Here is a 16,280-nt window from a genome sequence, read left to right as displayed (position 1 = left end):
AAAGCTTTAGTTACAACTTAAGAAGATGAAGCTACTCAGCAGTATGTGAAGTTTTAGTTAGCTTCACATTTACCAGCTGCAACATTAAAGACATGAACACATTAATGCGTCAGTAATTATAGTTAAGTAATATGACATATATCAAGGTCCATTCAGCATTATAAGGACATTTTTGAGGCTAATACTTTTGTGCTTTTACTTGAGTGAGATTTTGAGTGCAGGAGTTGTAACAGAGAATTTTTACACTGTAGTACTGACACTTTTACTGCAGTAAAATATCTGAATGCTTCTTCAACCACTGAGTGTCTGAATCCATGTTTTTGTAACTTTAAAGGAAATTCTTCTAAACTGGAGCTTTAAGTGAAGTTTACAGGGGATTCTTGTCACATCCCACAGGTGAGTGATGCTGAGTGTGTGTGTGTGTGTGTGTGTGTGTGTGTGTGCGTGTGTGTGTGTGTGTGTGTGTGTGAGTAAGTGAATGACGGCAGGTTTTGCGTTGTGTCTTACAGCAGATTTGCGAGCTGGATCTCGTGCCGCACTCACGTGTCTGAAGAACGCCGAGTCACTGCGATCGGTGACACTGCTAATACACTAAGCAGGGATTATCAGTGCAAGACAAGCAGCCTGTGTGTGAGTGTGTAACCATGCATGTTAAGTGGGGCGTCATTTTCATTGTCTGTCACTAGAGTGTGTGTAGTGTTTGTGTGTGAGCATGTACAGTCAGGTCCATAATTATTTGGACAATGATACAGTTGTCATCATTTTGGCTCTGTACACCACCACAATGGGTTTTAAATGAAACAATGAATACCTGCTTAAAGTGCAGACTCTCAGCTTTCATTTAAGGCTTTTTTCAAAAATGTAGTATGAACCGTGTAGGAATGACAACCATTTCTTCACACAGTCCCCCGACTTTAAGGGCTCATAAGTATTTGGACAAACTAACATAATCATCAATTAAACAGTCAGTTTTAATACTTGGTTGCAAATCCTTTACAGTCAATGACTGCCTGAAGTGTTGGACACATAGGCATCATCAGATGCTGGGTTTCTTCCCTGGTGATGCTCTGCCAGCCCTTTACTGCAGCCGTCTGCACTTCCTGCTTGTGTTTTGGGTGTTTTGCCCTCAGTTTTGGCTTCAGCAAGAGAAACGCATGCTCAGTTGGATTCAGGTCAGATGATATGACTTGACCATTGCAGAACATTCCACTTCTTTGCCTTAAAAATGTCTTTGGTTGCTTTTGCAATATGCTTCAGGTCAATGTCCATCTGCACTGTGAAGCATCGTCCAATGAGTTTTGAAGCATTTGGTTGAATCTGAGCAGATAATGTAGCCCCAAACACTTCAGCTTTCATCCTGCTGCTCTTGTCAGCAGTCACATCATCAATAAATACAAGAGAACCAGTTCCACTGGCAGCCATACGTGGCCATGACATAACAGTACCTCCACCATGCTTCACTGATGAGGTGGTGTGCTTTGGATCATGAGCAGTTCCTTCCCTTCTTCCTTCTCTTGTCTTCCCATCATTCTGGTAGTTGATCTTTGTTTTATCTGTCCATAGTATGCTGTTCCACAACTGTACAGGCTTTTTAGATGGTTTTTGACAAACTCTAATCTGGCCTTCCATTTTTAAGGCTAACCAATGGTTTGCATCTTGTGATAAACCCTCTGTATTTATTCTAGTGAAGTCTTGTCTTGCTTACAGGAGCAGCAGGATGAAAGCTGAAGTGTTTGGGGCACCATTATCTGCTCAGATTCAACCAAATGCTTCAAAACTCATTGGACGATGCTTCACAGTGCAGATGGACATTGACCTGAAGCATATTGCAAAAGCAACCAAAGACATTTTTAAGGCAAAGAAGTGGAATGTTCTGCAATGGTCAAGTCATATCATCTGACCTGAATCCAATTGAGCATGCGTTTCTCTTGCTGAAGCCAAAACTGAGGGCAAAACACCCAAAACACAAGCAGGAAGTGCAGACGGCTGCAGTAAAGGGCTGGCAGAGCATCACCAGGGAAGAAACCCAGCATCTGATGATGCCTATGTGTCCAACACTTCAGGCAGTCATTGACTGTAAAGGATTTGCAACCAAGTATTAAAACTGACTGTTTAATTGATGATTATGTTAGTTTGTCCAAATACTTATGAGCCCTTAAAGTCGGGGGACTGTGTGAAGAAATGGTTGTAATTCCTACACGGTTCATACTACATTTTTGAAAAAAGCCTTAAATGAAAGCTGAGAGTCTGCACTTTAAGCAGGTATTCATTGTTTCATTTAAAACCCATTGTGGTGGTGTACAGAGCCAAAATGACGACAACTGTATCATTGTCCAAATAATTATGGACCTGACTGTACATGTATGATCCACAGACACAAACCCATTTTAACTACCAGTGATAATGTGCTCTTGTACTTCTTGTACTTCTATGTTTGTGAAGACTGATTCTAATTTCAGAAAGACATTTTTGGAAACTGAGGATCTTCAAGTCAGCTGTTAGGTGTGTGTGTTTACAAGCATGCAAACCTGTTTTTAGAACCATTTAGAATTTAGGAATTAAACACCGAAAGGAAACACCAAAGAATCAACAGCAACAAACTGATACATATTATATTATTAATATTGAAATTTTCTGCATTTGTTTGCTCAGCAACCCAGTCACCAGAAAAAATTGTTGGCGTTGCATGTTTCTCAAAACCACCGATATGTCAGATTTGTATGTTACTATGTAGCAGGTTTGTTGAAACTTGTTGATGTCGATGTGTGGTCAGGTTTCAGCACCAAAACCACTGAGTTTTGATCTGGAAAATCATGCTTTGGTTTAAAATTCCTGGTTTTGGTGCACCATCCTCACTGAAAAAACAGTGACAGGTCGCTACAAAACACCAGTATTGGTGCCTAAAAACCCATCAGACACACAGCCACAGGTTGCTACAAGATATAAACATTTCAATAAGGAAGGACTTGTTTTTATGGCAAAAGAATATTTATTAAAATGTGAACATATGAATAGGAATGTGAAAAGTCTTTGGCGATTAGACCCCGTAGAGATGGTATGATTTAAGGAGGGTGATGAATCCATGGTCGAATAGGGAACCCAGGGTGGTAGAGGTGTGAAGATGAGATGAGAAGAAGATGGAGAAGTGCCGATGATCTTGATGAGTAGAAGAATGAGCCTTTGTTGAGCTTGTCTGGATGGCTGTAGGTGGATGGGGTGGAGGAGGGCGCGAAGATTCTGCCTAAAATGATGGCTGACAGGAGCAGAGGAGAGAGCAGATTTAAAGGGAGTAGTGAGAGTGGGATGGAGAGAAATGCGAAAGGATGAGCACAGAGAAAGTATTCCTGATTGAACTTACGCTGAGCTTCATTTAGTGCGTAAAAACAAAACTGGAAAAACAGCGATGGGTCACAACAAAAAGTCCATGTTTGGAGCAGGTTGAAGCAGGTTGATGGCTATAAACCACTGGATTATTACTGACAGGTTGCTAAAAAATGCCTGCATTCAATGCCTAGGGAACAGCTGGAAACACAGTGACTGAACCCTATAAAACACCCAAGTTTGGTGCCTAAAAAGCTGCTGGAAAAACTGTGATGGGTCACTACAATACACTTAAGATTGGTGCCAAAATAGAAACCAAAAACACAGCGACATGTTGCTACAAAACACCCACGTGTTGCTTGTAAAACTGCTAGAAACACAGTGACTTCTATTGGCTAAACGGCTGCTGAAAAAATAACGATGGATCACGACAAAAGACCCATGTTTGTTGCTACTACAGCTGCTTTTTTGTGTCACCATCACCACATAACAAAAAAACATTGTCGCTATAAAAAAACATTTGGTACCTACAAAGCCTTTGGAAACACAGCAAGGGGTCGTGACAAAACCCCCATGATGGTGCCACTATCCCAGCTGGAAAAATACTGTTGTCACTACAAAAACACCCATATTTGTTGCCTATGAAGCCGCTGGAAACAAAGCAACTGGTCGCTACAAAACGCCCAGGGTTATGCCTCAAAAGCCACTGGAAAAATAACGTTAGGTCGCTTCAAAACACTCATGTTGGTTGCCTTAAAAGAAGCCGAAAACACAGTGACAGGTTGCTACAAAACACCCACATTTAATGCCCAAAATGCTGCTGGAAAATAGTGACATCACAACAGAAGACCCACATTTGTTGCCATCCTCCCTGCTGGAGATGCACAGATGTCTTGGAAAGAAACTGTGTGACTGGACTGTGCTCAGAAGATAAAAACAGCCTCTAAGATTAAATATTGTTCCCCATCAATGCTTGTCTCTCAGTAATGGCTGAAGTACGGCTGGATTTCGTTAAAAACACACTTTGTTTTTCATTGAACAAAAGACATTTCAAATGTTGTCTTCATACCATTAGCTGTATAAGAACTGACTAAATAAAATACGGTCCAAGAAAAACAAGATTTACATCAGGAATAATAGCATTAGAGGTGTGTGTGCATGTGAGTATAAAGAGTGTGTGTTTAGTGTAAACATGTGAGTGCACAGTGTGTGGCAGTCATTCTCAATGACTGTCAGCAGTGTGTGTGTGTGTGTGTGTGTGTGTGTGTGAACATGCCTGTGTCCATGTGTCCGTGTTTTTGTCGTGCAGCTGTCACATCATGTTTGTGTCTCTCAGCCTGTGATCTGTACTACAGTGTGTGGGTGTGTGTATGTGTACTTACGTGTGTTACTGTAGCGTTGTGTTAATTTGCCTGTTTTTAATTCTTCGTGTTCAGACAGTTTGCATCAGTGTGTGTTTTTTTTCTCCAGAGCTATTTTTTTTCTCTCTGAGTGTGTGAGCAGCAGCGTGGTTTCTTGTGAAGGACTCTACTGATAATATTCTTTAATTTGTGTGACTCTGCAGTCTTTCTCTTGCTTGTTCATGTGTGTGTGGGTGCATGTGTGTGTGCGTGTGCTCTGCTGGTGATCCAGTTAATGAAAGCGCTCCATCTGTTCGGAGCGCCGGCAGGCCTGCAGCTGGGATAAAGATGATGATGATATCTGCTCATTAAAAGACAAAAAAAGAGAGAAAATTTAAACTTCCTTCTTGTGAATCATGAGAAGACTGAGAACAACTGTTTCATTGATTTTTCAAATTTCTAAATTTAAGCCCTGACTCCTCCTGAATGATGACTTCTGCCCACAGGAAAATTGTCTTCTGGGAAAATCTATTTTTAAGTTGATTTATGAAGGAAGTTTAAATTTGTAAATGTATATTTAGCTTTTGATATGACTGTAATCAGTTAAAGATGAGACTTGTTACTGTTGCTTTGTACAAGCAGCATTTCCTCACACATGAAACCACATATCTGAGATGCTGTACATTCTGCCACAATAGGCTGCATTCCAATTTCAAATTTTGTCCATTAGATGGTCCATGTTTGGACGGACAAGACGTGTTTTTCAGTCTTTGCGTGCAGGAACAGCACAGTGGTGAGGGGAGGAGGAGGACGGCAGACACATGAATGGACATGATTGTTTCCCAGCAGCTGAGAAAACGCCTCAAATTCAGTTAGAGGGCAAATAATTTCGTGTTAGCCAAGGAATCTGGAAGTGGACTTTTAACCCCATGGTCGTGAGATGGCGAGAGCTGATGAAGAAAGAGCGGGAGACAAAAAAGAGAGACGGAAAATCGAGAACTAAAATTGAGGAGGACTGAAAGGTTTATAGGGACAGTTCACCCCCAAATCAAAAATATATAGTTTTCCTCTCACCTGTTGCTATTAATCAATCTAGATAGTTTTGGTGCTGGAGTGTTACACTGGACGTAGAGATGTCTGCCCTTTCTCTAATGTAATGTAACTAGATGGCACTCGGCTTGCAGTGCACCAGAAACTAGAATAAAAAATACATTTGAAAAACTCGACAGCAACTGAATCATTGTGATGTAGGAAGAGTGCATCTACTCATGGACAGCTCGTGCTCGTGACAGGGCAAGATGTAGCTAGCTCAGTGGTGCTAGGTGAGCTAGCAGTACATCCACACTTCCTTCTGCGTGGTGAAATAGTTGGCAGGTGTGGTTCGGTAAAAGAAAGTAGTTCCTACATGAAACTGCTCACAACAAGGTCTGTGGATTATCCTGAGCAAGAGACATTGCTATTGAGTTTTTTAAAACTTTTGGTGCCATCTAGTTCCATTGTATTGGAGAGAAGGCAGACATCTTTACAGCTGATATCTCCAATGCTTTGCAACTCACACCAAAACAACCTAGACTGAAAATAGCACCACATGGGAGAGAAAAAATATTAAGTAAGTAAATATTAAGTATTTTTGGTTTTAGGCTGAACTGTCCCTTTAAAATAATTTTCTAGTTGCTCCAGATTCACAAGCTCCAGTGTTCTTTGTTTCAAACAAAGTTCAAGGATGGACCTCTTGAGATCAGTCATCTCAGTTTCAAGGGAGTCATTAGACACAAAAGACATAACACTAACACACGATGACAACAAAAACAATTTTTAATTAGCTACAGAGCTCCTCAGGGAACATGGGAATACAACTTTTTCTTTTACAAGGGTCTGGTGCACAATTATAGCTGCCCATATACACCAGAAAAATAAAATAAAGCAGTTTAACTTGATGACATGTTGAGCTCTACAACTCGTCATCTAAAACCTCACTGTGGCTGATTCTGCTCATACTTTCCCCCCTACAATATTTACAACTGTTCCAATGTGGTTTAAACATGTATAAGTTTTTTCTAGCTGCTTCAAAATAAAGGACCTCAGAATTGCATCTCTGCTTTTTGCAGATGATGTTGCTCTGTTGGCTTCATCACACCGTGACCTCCAGCATGCACTGGGGCGGTTTGTAGCCAAATGTGAAGCGGTCGGGATGAGAGTCAGCACCTCCACATCTGAGGACGTGGTTCTCTGCCTGAAAACTCTGGGTTGGGAGAGAGTTACTGCCCCAAGCGAAGGAGTTCAAGTATCTCAAGGTCTTGTTCACGAGTGAAGGTAGAATGGAGCGTGAGATAGACAGGCAGTTTAGTGCAGCATCAGCAGTGATATGGGCACTGTGACAGACCTTTGTGGTGAAGAAGGAGCTGAGCCAGAAGTTTTCGATTTACAGGCCCATCTACATCCCAACCCTCACATATGGTCATGAGCTCTGGGTAGTGACTGAAGGAAGGAGATCGCCGATACAAGTGGCCAGAATAGGTTTCTGCCTTAGGGAGAGGGTGAGGAGCTCAGACATCTGGAGGGAGCTCGGAGAAGAGTAAAGTAAGTAAGTAAGATTTATTTATATATTTTTCGCAGACATAGGTCACAAAGTTCTTCACAAGGGCAATATACAACAAGAAAGAAATCATAGAGACAAAGTGACTACCTGAGCTACGTTGTTAGAAGTGCACAACTAACAAAACTATTTGCACACACACAACAAAAAAGAAGAATTCAAACTTCACACCAACACACAAAAAATTTGAAAAAGTACAGCTCTGGTACGTATAAATTACCCAAACACCTGTCTAAACAGGTGCGTTTTTAGTTGGTCTTTAAAAGAAACCACAGATTCAGCAGATTGTAAGGCAGCAGGTAATGAATTCCAAAATTTAGGGGCTACACTTGCAAAAGTTTGAACACCACATGTCTTTAAGCGAGTGTGAGGGACAGACAACAAATGTATATTATCAAAGAGTGTAAACCGTTGATCACGGGTGAAGTAGTTCAGCTACAAGAGAGGGAGCCTGACCGTGTAATGCTCTGTAAGAGCCGCTGCTCATTCAAGCTGAAAAGGGCCATATGAGGTGGTTCAGGCATCTGATCAGGATCCTCCTGGGTGCCTCTTATAAGAGGGCATGTCTGACTGGTAGGAGGCCCCGGGGCAGACCCAGAACACGCTGGAGGGGTTTTATATATCTTATCTGACCTGGGAAGGCCTCTAGATCCCCCAGGAGAAAGTGTTGCTGGGAACAGGGACGTCTGAAGTACTTTGCTCAACCTGCTGCTCCCATGACCCGGCCCAGGATAAGCAGATATGGATGGATGGATGGATGGATGGATGGATGGATGGATGGATGGAAGGATGGATGGATGGATGGAAGGATGGACGGACAGTGGACAAAAATGTATATATGTGTCGATATTTCTGTTATTGTGCATAGAGATTTTTTGTTGTTGTTGTGAATGTACAGAATTGTGCAGATCTGGTCTCTGAAATAAGCACACTCAAACCCACATTTGTAAAACTGACAGTGAACTCAACATTACTGAGGAAAAAGAGAGAACTGAAAGAAGAGATGGAGGGAGGACAGATTCCAGTCACATTCCAGCTCTGGAGCTGCTGTGTTCAGTAATTTTAGATATTTCACTGCGTATTTATGCAGAGCACACAGGCTGTGTTGTTGTATAATGGAGACCTCAGCTGCATCCATTTCACACAAAACCCCCTTCAGTCCTGCAGCATATAGACACGTCCCATCTCTATTCAAATCAGGATATAGCCAAATAATGGCCACCATGTTCTTCTACATCCTGACCGTTTCTTATTAAAGATCTGGGCTGAACAGAGTTTTCAAAAACAGTCTATACTTTGTCGCTTTGCCTGAACAGATGTAAAGAAAAAAAACAGTGGCAAACTGAATTATTGCATTGATTTAATTTAAATCCAGCAGCAGCAGCAGACGACTGTTACACTGCTGCGGTTAATCTGATTTAAAATGTACACAGAGGTTCTAGTGGAATTTAAAGAGAATGTCAGATAGAAAGATGCTGCTGATTTAATTAAGATGTAATGGAGTTAGTCTGTTTACTGGTACAAACATACAAACAGAAAAATGCAGGTTTGGTGGGCTGCTGTCTGTATGTTACCCTCTCTCCTCTTATGAGTGTATAGAGGTTGAACTAAACAAGGTGTGTGTGTGTTTGTGAGGCAAGTGTGCTCAGTGTGTGGCTCCAGGCTGGACACACACTCCCTGATCTCTAGAACTAATGAACCGTCCAAATTGTCGGCCATATTCTCGAGGTTTCAGCGTCCTTAAAAACACTCTTTTTTAGTTTTATCGTCCCAAACACATTCTCTGCATTTCCCAAATAACCCCCAACTCTCCCGCGCGCACACACACACACACACACCCACACACACACACACACACACAGATGCAGTTTCATTTCATTAAGCAGGGGATCAACTTATGGCAAAGCAATGCCAGAAAACAATATTACTGTTTGTGCATAATACAAATTCTCACTGAGTGTAGAAATGTAAGCGGACGCTCTTACATCTTCTCTTGAATCTCTCTATAACGGGGGAAGAGATTTGAACTTTACTCATAGTGTTACAATAATATTTCTGCAGGTCAGCTTAAGATGACCTCATTGATTTTTAACAGTTGGGCAACATGCATCATCTGTCATGATCATATCCTAAAATATTACATAGAATAACATAATGTGTCTGATAAAAAGTCTCTTCTCATCCCACATCACACACGTGTGTAAGTGCAGCCAAACACTGCTCAGTTGCTAGAAAAAAAAATATTGGCATTGTACGTGTCTGGAAACCATGAATATGTTACATTCGTATGTTTCATACATTTCATATCAGCGTTTATAAAGTGACATGGAGTATGATTTTTTCAGTGACCAGTGGCTGTTTCTCCAGCAGCTTCTCAGCCCCCAAACATGGGTCATGTTTTAGGAACACACGGCTGTCTCTCCTGCAATTATTTAAGGTACCAAATGCAGGTGATAATTAAACGTGCAATATGTAATTTTCTGCTGCTAGGGGTCTCAAACTAAAACAATAACAGAAGACGGAGTTGGATGACGTCACGAAGTAGCGTGGGATCATGGGAGTTGTAGTCATATAACAGATACAGATCTTAGCTTTACAGTTAGCGATGGCTTCTCCCTCTCTGCTGCTCTCTCTTGCTCAGTGCGTCTTATGTTTAGCTATTCCTCTGCCTCTTTTATAAATGCAGTTAATTTACCGGTATCAGCTCAGCATTATAGAAACCTATCGTTAGATGTTGTGGTTAGCCAGCCGCTGGCCTGAGCGCTGGTGCCCCAGCGAGCAGCAGTGCTTGCAGTACACTGGTGGAAATGATTATTATTTCGATAACATCAGCCAGATGTTTGCTTACCTGTCTAGTAGAACACACGCGAGGTTGGCGTCGAATTGTAGTCCTAGATTTTCATGAAGCTCCCTCCATCTCGGAAAGGCCACACCAATATTTATCCTTGATTTAGCTCTCTTCTTATCCCAAATTCTTCTGGGATCGCTTGGTTGACCCGTACGTTTCCGTTTTACCGTCTTGTTTACCGGAACAGCTTCAGTGTCAGAAGGTGCAGCAACCGACAATGCATAATCATGATCCATGACGAGTTAGCTTAGCCTAGCAACAGTAACCTTCATTCTCTGACGTCTCATCCGGTCTGCTTCTTCTTCTTCTCCTTCATTTAATGGCTATGGTAACTGGAGTTACGTCGCCATTGCGACCTAATGACACGGTCCATAACTTTTATTAATATTTCATATTTATCTGGGTTTGAAAAATTGTTGGAAACATTTCTGATAATCAAAGTACACAACTAAACAAAATATATAATATTGGTTTAGTCATTTTTATGTGGAAAAATTACACATTATACCTTTAAGTTAAGGTGTTTTAGATTTTGAAAAGAATTTTGTCTAGACATTTATTGACCTGCAAATCATCCAATCAATGCTCTCTGAGACTGGTGTCTGATGCCTCAGTCAGACACATATCGAACACATCTGCTAATGCTTACAGTAGATGATGATGCATATCTCAAATCATAGTGGTGGGTAGAGTACTGAAAATCTACACTCAAGTAAAAGTACAAATACTCAAGTAAGAGTGAAAATTACCATGTGAGACACCTACTCATGTTAAAGAAAAAAAAAAGTTTTGAAATGAAGTAGCGCTGATTAGGGCTGCAATGAAAGTAAATTGGAGCTGGAATTACAATTTCAAAGCACAGTAAACCACTAGCTACAAAATAACTTGTGTCTTAATCATAACATCAAATTTAATGTCAAACATGAAAAATGAATGTCGCTAACATTAGCTAGCTAATTACATTTTCACCTACAGTTCGACTTCCTTCATTGTCCTTGCGGAGGTTACAAGAGGAGTTTTTAAGCGGAGATTTCAGTGTTTTCAGGAGGCACAGCAAGCACCTCATCATGGGACATGTTGTATATAAAGTGTGGCTGGCTCAGCCAAAGATTGCTAAAAACATGTTTAGGGGCTGAAAACCTGCAGGAAGCACTGCTAGAGGTCTCAAAACACCCACATTTGCAGGCTACAGTGCTGAAAAAATAAAACAAAAACAGCAATGACAGGTCCCTAAAAACATCCAAGTCTGGTGCCAAAAAAATACAGGAAAAACAGCAACCAGTGCCTAATTAACACCCACAGTTGGTGCCTAAAAAATGAGGGAAACACAGTGACAGGTCTCTAAAGAACACCAACGTGGTGCATGAAAAAAAATGCAGGAAAATCAGTGACAGGTCCCTAAAAATACTCACATTTGGTGCCAAAAAAACCCTGCAGGAAACACAGGGAAGAGTCAGGGTTTGGTGCCTAAAAAAGCAACAGGTGCCTAAAAAACACCCACAGTTTGGGGCTTAAAAGATGCAGAAAGACATGTGATTGATCCTTAAAAAACAGCCATGTTTGGTGCCTAAAATCGCTGAAAAAAATCCCACATTGATATGATACGTATGAAATGTGCAAATGTAACGTATTTGTGGTTCGCAGAAATGTACAATTCCAACATTTTCTTCTGGCAACTGGGCTCAGTTGCAATGACGGTTTAAATGGCAAATGTAGTGAAAACAAAGTAGATAACTCGCTAAAAAATATACTCAAGTAAAGAGTAGATGTAAAGTTTTAAAAAAGGAACATGAAAAAAACTTGTTCCTTGAAAAAAATACTTTCTCAGTCAGGATGTGTTTCTACCCACTCCTGACAAAACGTGAACCTCGTCAACAACTAATACAGCTCGTCATTATGGAAAGAGTCATTAGGAGTTATTACTGAACAAATTTTGCATATTAACATGCAAACTTCAGATTTTTCAGCATTTACAACTGTAGTTAAATGGAAATAATGTTATCTCAGTTATAATGATGTGTTTAGAGTCAAACTACAATGCAGTAGACTCGCATTTTTCTTATGGACAGAAAACAAGGGTGTTCCAGTTTCTCAGTTAGCGTGACGAGAAATCCCACACTGACCTCCAGGTGTGTGTCGCTGCAGGTGGGGAGCAGTGCTAACATTAGTGAGCTTCAGCTCCCTTATAATACCAACACTGATCACTTTCCTGGGATCTTTAATACAGATAAAAGCATCCACCAACTGGCTAATAATAGTGCTCAGCCTATAAATACACCAATTAACATGGCATTACCTGCGCCCATCTGTAGGAAGGGACAGGTGTGTATGCGTGTGTGTATGTGTATTTGTTTGTGTGCTGTGTCTCGGCAGTGTAGTGCGGGGTAAAGTCGGGATGTTCCCCTGGCTAATGGCTTTGGATCGGAGCCCGCAGTGACAGGACTGACTGACCGACCAACCGGCTGCTGCATGGAGAAGCCTGGTTCACTGCCAAGTCAACACACTCATTACACACACACACACACATACACACGCACAGCTGAGACAGGAAACTGAGAGTGGGAAGAGTGTGTGTGTGTGTGACAGGAAGCTGATGTTGTTTGGAAATTAAAAGTGACGTGCTGCATCCAGAGCATAAAAACGGGAAGATGTCGGTGTTTTTGGTACTTAATTATTTAAAATGATGCTCCAAAGCGATCGATACAAGAGCGGGCTGACTGGAATATTTAACAAGCTGATGGGAGAAGCTTAAAGTGCTCTATGTAGCTGTTTAGACCTCTTACAAACCTCCATTCTGACCTTAAATTTCAAGTTTCTTACAGTTTGGAATACACTTTGTCATGGTGAATAGCAGTTTTACATTGTGTAAACTCTGTATCTTTATAGCTGCAACATCAATAGAAATGCTCTTGGCACATTTCCTCCTCAAAATTGAGCCTGACATATTTGGTATCTTTGCAAATTTAAGGGTTTCCACAGAGCGAGAGAAAGTGTTGTTGAGAGACACAGGCGTGCAGAGAGAGAGACGACCTGACCTCCCCTGAGAGTTTGAACAAAGAGATTAAAAAACACCAAGACGGAGTGGGAAAATTAAAAAGTCAAGACAGAGAGATAAATGAGGAGGTAGTGGGATCTCATCACTCAGGACACATCCAGAGGTGGGAGAGGACACAATTCATGACATGTCATGAATGACAATTCAACCCTAACTGCATTTAAGAATCCAGTTTGTCGATGTTTTGTTGCTTAAAGCTTTGGCCTCATGCTAGGTTCACTTTAAAGATTTTTTTCTAATGTTATTCATTAAAATGTCTCCTTTTCTCTCTGACTGTTGAAGTAGATACACAGTCGAGTTTTCAGGTGGGGGGGTTCTGTATTTAAGGCATGAGCTCTGAAATTACAAGTTTCTAATAGACAACATGAGGTAACTGACTGACTCGAATGGACATGAAACTCTCCTTGTTAAACCATCAGATGAAGACCTTTGCTGAACTACAATTATTGCCTCGCGGTCGTGCACCAGTCATTTGAGTATCTGTCGTTAAGTAATGGCCAGAGAAATGTTTTTGCAGAACATGATGATGTTACAGTGAAGATGACCTTTGACTTTTTGGAGATAAATTGTCATCACTTCATTATTTTATACTATAGGACATTTGTGTGAAGTCACATTCAAGTGATGTATACAAGGTCACATTATATAGGACGTTGACCTTTGACCACCAAAATGTAATCAGTCACAGAGTCACAGGGGATGTTTGTGCCAAAATTGAAGAACTTCCCTCAAGGCATTCTTGAGATATTGGTTTTAAAAGACTGGGACGGGCAGACAGACAATCAGAACACATAATGCCTTCGGCTACTGCCAGCACAGAGGCATAAAAACTAAAAAACACAAGTACATTTTAGCTCATTTCCCAACACCACTGAAAGAAAACCATGGCAGCAACAAGAGTGTCCCAGCTGTGTTCATCACTTTTTAGTGTCCCCTTGAAACAGTGTTTGTTATTGTGTCTGTATTTGTTTATTCCTAAATATTGGTGAAGATATTTTCTCAGTTTGCAGGATGTATATTCTCAGGGCGCTGCAGTGTTTGCCAAACACGACGACAGATACAAAAATTTGTTGGACAAATTTCTGTTGTCCCGCATGCAGTTCATATTGTCACATTATCCCCCCGTGTAAGAGGCACATTTTAACAGTCTGTCTCACCTAACGGAGACAAAACCTGGATTGATGTGAGCAGGGTCTGAGGTACAGTGAGGGGGTGGAGTTGGTTTGAAGGGTTGACAGCAGAAAAAGACAGGAGGGTGTTAACATTACAGAGAGAGTGGTCTACATTCAGCTCCCTGAGGGGGAAAGGTCAAACCTGCCTCCGAGCCTCAGTAGATTAGGACTGACCCGACTCGCTGCTCCCTCGAGTCCAATCACTCAGTCTGGAGGAAATCTGCTCTGCCTCGGCCCTCCCTGCGGAGAAAAGAACAGACAGTGGATTGAGACTTGTCCACCTCAGCAGGTTTCCAGCGTCCACTCCTCTGTGCAGAGCATTAAGGTGATGTAACCTCCTCAGCTCGTTACCCCAAACAACCAATCACAAATGACCAGTTTGTCTGGGGAATCCTTTGTCTTTTGATATTGTCTAAAACAATTTAACGTCACTGTTTGACAGTGTCTGCACCCTCTGTACTCAAGTCTCTTGTAAAACTAGAGCTAAATTTAGATGGATAGTAGGATGAATTAAACAGTTACAGAGGTAAAGTTAGTTTAACTTTGTTTGTTGTCCGTACACCTGTCTGCCTATCCTGTTCTTGTGAATGTGATATCTCAAAAACACATTAAGGGAGTATCTTCAAATTTGGCACAAATGTCCACTTGGACTCAAGGATCAACTGACTTGATTTTGGTCAAAGCTCAAGGTCACTGTGACCTGGTGTGACGAGCCTCCACTCCACTAGGTGCGCCTGTTTTCTTGGCTGTTCCCTCTGTTTCAGGATGCAGGTCCAGGCAGACGGTCGTCAGTAACCTGATGAGCCACACCTGGGCCCAGTGTGCATCATGCTGTAAAAGCTCACCACCCTCCGACAGAATATCTCCTCTTTCCTCGCGGCATAGCTGCTGTTCTTTTGGTTTTTCTTCAGACATTTTCAGACACACAGACACGACTAATTACTGACTTTCACATTTATTTGTTTATCTATCGTTATTCTGTGAATAAATAAACTTTTAACTCTTTGTACACTCAACTTGACTCCCATCATTGTTGCAGCCTTAGAGCTGGGTTGTAACACTTGTTCCTCTCATTCTTGTGAACACAATGTCTTAGGAACACCTTGAGAGAATGTCTTCAACTTTGGCACAAATGTCTGCTTTAGCCCTTTTTAGATAGGAGTTGTGCAAATTTGCAGGAAAGTCCAATCAGTCTTATTTCAGCATTGGCAGTATAAAAACAAAATCAGGGAGTGCAGCAAAATGCTGCCTACCTACTTTTGTTTATACAGAATGCGCCTTTTTCGGGGCAATGGGGGGCTTGTCTCCCCAGTTGCTCATCTTTACAGTGTCTGTCAGGTTTGTGTTTCCCTCTTGCTACTAGCTGCTCGCTAATTCCTGCTATCAGCTGTTTCCTGTTTATCCACCGCCAGTGGCTCGCACGTGCGGCATCATCAACAGCTCCTCCCACAAGTCATCAACAGCCCCTCCCACAAGTCTTCAACAGCCCCTCCCGTTGCAGAAGGCTGCCTCGTTCTGTTTAAACTAAAAGGGTTCCACCAATATGTCTACCCTACAAGGCGGAAAATTGGGCACCTCGGATCAACTCGCCAATCCGGCTCTGTGTGTCTAAACGCTCACAGCTGGCCGGCAAAACGACCCAACATTTGCGGAAAATCTGGCAGTGTAAAAGGGGCTTTAGAGTCAAGGATGAACTGAAAATGGAAAATGAAAAAAGACAGATGAGGGCTGCAAGGTGACTTGGTTGGCAGTGTTTGCATCTGCCTCTTCAGCAGTGGGAGAGACGTGCGTAACGTAGTCAATTAATCTAAAGTAATGTCATACGTCAACTTTTGCTGTGAAAGTATTTAAAAAATTTAAGTTCAAATTAATTTTGGCGGATGTGTCATAGTATTTCAGGCTTGAAGTTCTTCGATGGTACAAAAATTCCTTACTGCAGAAATTGTAG

Source organism: Epinephelus lanceolatus, chromosome 4, assembly GCF_041903045.1.
Source record: "Epinephelus lanceolatus isolate andai-2023 chromosome 4, ASM4190304v1, whole genome shotgun sequence".
Classification (NCBI taxonomy): Eukaryota; Metazoa; Chordata; class Actinopteri; order Perciformes; family Serranidae; genus Epinephelus; species Epinephelus lanceolatus.
This window is presented reverse-complemented; position numbering follows the sequence as displayed.